Source organism: Rhinolophus sinicus, linkage group LG06 (genome assembly GCF_036562045.2).
Source record: "Rhinolophus sinicus isolate RSC01 linkage group LG06, ASM3656204v1, whole genome shotgun sequence".
In the NCBI taxonomy this organism is placed as follows: Eukaryota; Metazoa; Chordata; class Mammalia; order Chiroptera; family Rhinolophidae; genus Rhinolophus; species Rhinolophus sinicus.
This window is the reverse complement of record NC_133756.1, coordinates 78,206,090-78,211,848: the sequence shown is the minus strand read 5'-3', so window position 1 is coordinate 78,211,848 and position 5,759 is coordinate 78,206,090. Positions and strand designations below refer to the sequence as shown.

General features: G+C 42.0%; 1 pseudogene; it reads right to left on the bottom strand.

Moving 5' to 3' along the window:
- Nucleotides 1-1,223: 1,223 nt before the first annotated feature.
- Nucleotides 1,224-1,615, bottom strand: LOC141572331 (pancreatic progenitor cell differentiation and proliferation factor pseudogene; annotated as a pseudogene).
- Between the last annotated feature and the right edge of the window lie 4,144 nt (nt 1,616-5,759).

Sequence of the window (5,759 nt, the reverse complement as noted above, 5' to 3'; positions counted from 1 at the left end):
AATTCTTTTAGCTCCTTGGTTAAATTGATTCCTAGTTATTATATATTTTTGATGCAATTATAAATGGGATTTTTAAAAATTTCTCTTTCTAATAGTTCATTATTGGTGTATAAAATGCAACTTATTTATGAATATTAACTTTGTAGATAGTTTACTAAATTCATTCATCAATTCTAATAGGTTTTCTTGGGGGGGTTTAGGGTTCTCTCTACACAGTGTCATGTCATCTGCAAATAATGACAGTTTTACTTTTTCCTTTCCAATTTAGAAGCTTTTTATTTATTTTTCTTGTCTGACTGCTATGGCTAGGAATTCCAATACTATGTTGAATAGAAGTGGTGAAAGTGGACATTTTTTTGTCTTGCTCATGACCTTAAAGAAAAAAAAAAAGCTTTTAGCTTTTCATCATTAGTATAATATTATTAATAGCTGTGGGTTTGTTGTACATGGCCTATATTATGTTCCCTCTATCCCCACGTTGCTGAGTTTTTATCATAAATGGATGTTAGATTTTTGTCAAATGCATTCATTGATATGATTATCTTTAATTTTGTTTATGTAATGTATGACATGAATTGATTTGTAAATATTGAACCAAACTACCTTCCCAGTAATAAATTCCACTTAATCGTGGTGCATTATCTTTTTTTCTTTTTTTTTTAATTTATTTTTTAAATTTATTGGGGTGAGCATTATCTTTTTAATGTATTGTTGAATTCGGTTTACTAATGCTTTGTTGAGATTTTTTTTTCATCTATGTTCATCAAGGATATTGGCCTGTAATTCTCTCTCTCTCTCTCTTTCTCTCTCTCTCTCCCTCTCTCCCTCTCTCTGTAATATCTTTGTCTGATTTTGAAATCAGGGTAAAGGTGGCCCATATAAAATGAGCTAGGTAGTATTCCCTCCTCCTATATTTTTTTGGAATAGTTTGAAAAGCATAGGTGTTAATTCTTCTTTGAATGTTTGGTAAAATTCACATGTGAAGCCGTCTGGTCTAGGAGTTATGTTTGTTCAGAATTTTTTTTCTTCTGACTGCTTTTTTTTTGCCACTTGGTGAAAGGCACACCATTAGGAAATGGCAGCAGGCTCACATGTGGCTCAGAGAATAAAGAACGAGACTTTCTCAAGTTCCTTTTTGGTGCTTTGCTGTTTTGCTAGAAAATAACCCAACTGCTTCTGCTTGCTGCAGCCTGCGTCGTCTATGGGGTGAGGTGAGGAAGGCCTCAAAAGAGCCTAGAACTTCTGGAAGTCTGGTGGCTGTTGGTGGACACTCCGGTTGGGGGAGCAGCATTGGCTTTGCTGGGCCGGGCATCAGGCTGCTTCACTGTGGCATTCTGAGCATGGTCACAAGTGATAATGCTGCTGGAAGCCTGGAGAGATTGTGAGTGCTCTGGGGACTCCAACATTGTGGCCATAAATGGGACAGTGGACTTCCTGACAAAGAAGCTTGCCCACCAGTGACCTGGGTTAGCCTTGGGGAGACCCAGGTGGTGGGGGTGGCTTCCCCAGGATACTCGGCACCTCCGCAAGAGCTGTTACTGGAAGTGGAACCCAGACGGTGCTCGTAGTAGTCATGGGTGGCCACAAGCAAGCCACTGGAAGGGATGGCTGCCATGCTCTTGCTTGTGGGCTGGTGGAAACCTGGGGTTGCGACCCCTCTTGGGCCTTGTGATAAGATCACAGGTGGCGCGGACAGGGGCGCAAGACCACGGAGCCCATTTGCAGAGGAGACAGCGTGAAGCCACTCCACCAGACCAAGATGCACAGGACCCAGAGTTTTTTTATTTACAGATTCAATTTCTTTAGTAGTTATAAGTCTGTTCAGGTTTTCTGTTTCTTCTTGATTTAATTTTAGAAGACTGTATGTTTCTGGGTATTTATGCGTTTCTTCCACATTGTTCAATTTATTTTTAGTTCCTTTGGGTATAAGAATAGATTGTTTGAGATTTTTCTTGTTTCTTGAGGTACACCAATATTGTTATGAATTATCATTGTAGAAGTGCTTTGGCTGTGTTCCATAGATTTTGGGTCACTGTGTTTTCATTTTCATTTGTCTTAAGGCATCTTTTGATTTCTTCCTTGATCTCATTGTTAACCTATTCATTGTTTGGTAGCATGTTGTTTAGCCTGGATGTGTTTGTATGTTTTTTATTTATTTATTTTTTCTGGTGATTAATTTCTACTTTCATACCATTGTGATCTGACAAGAAGCTTGATATGATTTTAATCTTCTTAAGTTTACTGAGACTTGTTTTGTGGCCTAATGTGGTCTACCTTGGAAAATGTTCAATGGGCACTTGAAAAGAAAGTATATTCTGCTGCTTTTGGGTGAAATGCTCTGAAGCTATCAATTAAATCCATCTAGTCTAGTGTGTCATTTAAGTCCTCTGATTCCTTGTTGGTCTGGAAGATTTGTCCATTGCTGTCAAAGAGGGGTTAAATTCCTCTACCATAACAGCATTACTGTTGATCTCTCCCTTTATGTTGGTCAGTATTTGCTTTATATATTTAGATGCTCCTATGTTGGGTGAATAAATTTTTACAAGGGTTATATCCTCTTATTGGATTAATGCATTTGTCATTATGAAATGTCCTTCTTTGTGTCTTTTTATAGCCTTTGTTTTAAAGTCTATTTTGTCTGATATAAGTATTGCTACTCCAGATTTTCAAAAGTTTCCCTTTGTCAGAAAGATATTTTTCCATTCCTTTACTTTCAGTTTGTGTGTGTCTTACGATCTGAAGTGAGTCTCTTATAAGCAGCATTTGTAAGGATCTTGTTACTTATTCATTCAGCCACTCTATGTCTTATGATTGGAGCATTTAAACTATTTACACTTAAAATAACTGTTGATAGATATGTAGTTATTGTCATTTTACTATTCATATTTGTGTTCTTTTTCCCCTCTTCTTCTTCTTAAAGAAGTCTCTTTAACATTTCTTGTAATACTGGTTTGTTGGTGAAAAACTCTTTAGCATTTTATTTTCTGGGAAGTTCTTTATTTTTCCTTCAATTTTAAAAGATAGCTTTGTTGGGTAAAATAGTCTTGGTTATAGATCCTTGCTTTTCATCACTTTGAATATTTCCTGCTAATCCCTCTAACCTGCAAAATTTCTGTTGAGAAATCTGGTCAGTCTTATGGGAGCTCCCTTGTAATTGCTTTTCTCTTGCTGCTTTTAAAATTCTCTCTTTGTCTTTGGCATTTTAATTATGATGTATCTGGTGTGGACCTTTTTGGGTTCATCTTGTTTGGGACTCTGTGCTTCCTGGACTCATATGTCTATTTCCTTTGCCAGATTAAGAACGTTTTCAGTCATTATTTCTTCAAATATGTTTCAATCTGTTGCTCTCTCTCTTCTTCTTTGGGTACCACTATGATGTGAATGTTGTTGCACTTGATGCTGTCCCAGCAGTCCCTTAAACTCTCCTGATATTTTAAATTCTTTTTCTTTTTGCTATTATGATTGGGTGTTTTCTGCTACCTTGTCTTTCAAATCGCTGATTGGATCCTCTGCTTCATCTAATCTGCTGTTGATTTCCTCTAAAGTATGCTTCATTTCAGTGATTATATTCTTCATTTTTGACTTGTTCTTTCTTATGTTTTCTGTCTTCTTTTTCATGTTGTCTATCTCTTTGTTGATGTTCTCACTGTGTTCATCTATTCTTCCCCTATGGTTATTGAGCATACTTATAACCAGTGTTTTGAATTTGTATCTGGTAGATTGCTTGCCTCCATTTTGTTTAGCTCTTTTTCTGTTTTCTCCTGTTCTTTCATTTGGGAAACGTTTCTTTGTCTCCTTGTTTTGGGTGACTCTCTGTGTTTGTTTCTATGTATTAGGTAGACCTGCTACATCTTACTCTCTTGACAGATTGTTCTTATGTAGTAGGTGTCCTGTAGGGCCCAGTGGCACAGTCTCCCTGATCACCTGAGTCTGGTGCTCCAGGAGTGTACCCTGTGTGTCTTGCTCATACCCTTCTCTTGTAGTTGAGCCTTGATTGCTGTTGGCATGTCAGTGGGTAGGATTGACTCTCCAGTTGACTGGCTGTGAGCATTGGCCATGCCCAGAGCATATGAGTGGACCCCCACCTTACCAGGCTCTGGTGAGTACTGAAACCACCCTTTAGGATGCCGCTTTCATGGCTAATCCAGAGGTGCTCTGTTGTGTTCTGAAGCTGGCCATCAGATTTGTTTTTTTTGGAGGCTCTTGGGAGGGACTCTGATGCTAGCCAAGATAATCCACTGCCTGTGACCAGCTCTAGGCTACCTAGTAGGAATTACAAAGAAATCCACATTTGGTAGCTGCCTGGGTTAGATCATGGAGGTGCATAGGAGAAGCCACACTGAAACTGATGTGGGCTTCCACCAGTACCAGGTCTGGGGCAGCTTAGCAAAAGGTTCAGGGCACCCTGAGGCCGCTATCACCTGATGGTTTCCCATACAGTCAGCCACTGAAAGAGCCTCGAGTGGTACATGAATTGGTGGCAGCAGGTGTAATGTAGGGTCTGTGGTCCTGCTCCTGCTCTTGGAGGGTAGACACAGTATGGTGAGGCCAAAAAGGAACACCAACAGAGCCATAGGTAGAGGTTCATACCACTATATCCTCGATAGCAGCTGGTCAAGACATAAAAGCAAACATCTGCCAGTACCCCAACAAGGCGTCTTCCTGCACCCCAGACTCACTGGCAGCCTGGCAAGACACAGGAAGTAGCATCAACATGATCTGCAATCCACAATCTGCTTGCTAATCGCACTTGCTAGCTGCAATCCACTGTCTGCTTCTCTGCCAACCCACTAACCCCTTAGCACAGCCATGGCAGTTATATCAGTGACTAATGGCTAACCGGTAACAGCTAATGGCCAACCAGCCACAGTGGAAACTGAGCCAGCACCTTTCCACATGAGGCCAAGAACCTGGAAACTGCTCTTTGGGACTCTGTCCCCACATTCCACCCCTCCAGGGTCTCTCCTCCCAATCTACGCAACAAGCGTCTTCTGAGAGGGGCCCTGTGTCAGGAACCCAGCTCACGAGAAAAAGTTTCAGTCCAGTTCAAGTAATGTCCCAGGGGGTGTACTTCAATGTTCCCCCACTTTCTGGGCACAGCCAGGGTTTCTCAGGGTACCGCCAGTCTTTCTGGGCACAGCCAGACTTCCTGAGCACAACCAGCATTCTTAGGGTACCACCAGTCTTTCTGGGCATAGTCAGACTTCCTGGGCACAGCCAGGCTTTCTCAGGGCACTGTGCTGGAAAAATAATGGCTCACAGTCAAGGTGCTTACATATTCTTGATGGCGGCTGGTCAAGACACAGGAAGTAAGCATCTGCCTGTACCCCAACAAGGGGTCTCCCTGCACCACAGTCTCGCTGGCGGCCGGTGGAGACACAGGAAATAAACATCAGCCAGTTCCACTACATGGTGGTTCCCAAGCAGTCAAGTGGTCCATTAAATCAGGGATGAAGGCACTGCAGTGTGCACAGGTGGCATCACCCTATTCGATTCCCCACAGTCCATATTCAGATGCCACAATCTGTGCCATCTCCACAGGTTGAGAGCTCCAAGTGCTCCCCAACTTGGCGGTGAGGGATGACCTTGACCTCACCCACATCCTCCACTAAGGTCTCAGCAAGCGTTTCCTCCTGGGACTACAAGTCCCGCATCTGGGCTGCCTCAGCAAGCACTTCCCAGCTGTCTTTCTCTGGCCTATGTTGGTTGGAGAACTGTCCACGTCTTCCCACCCCTCCACGGGAGTCCAGCTCTCTGGC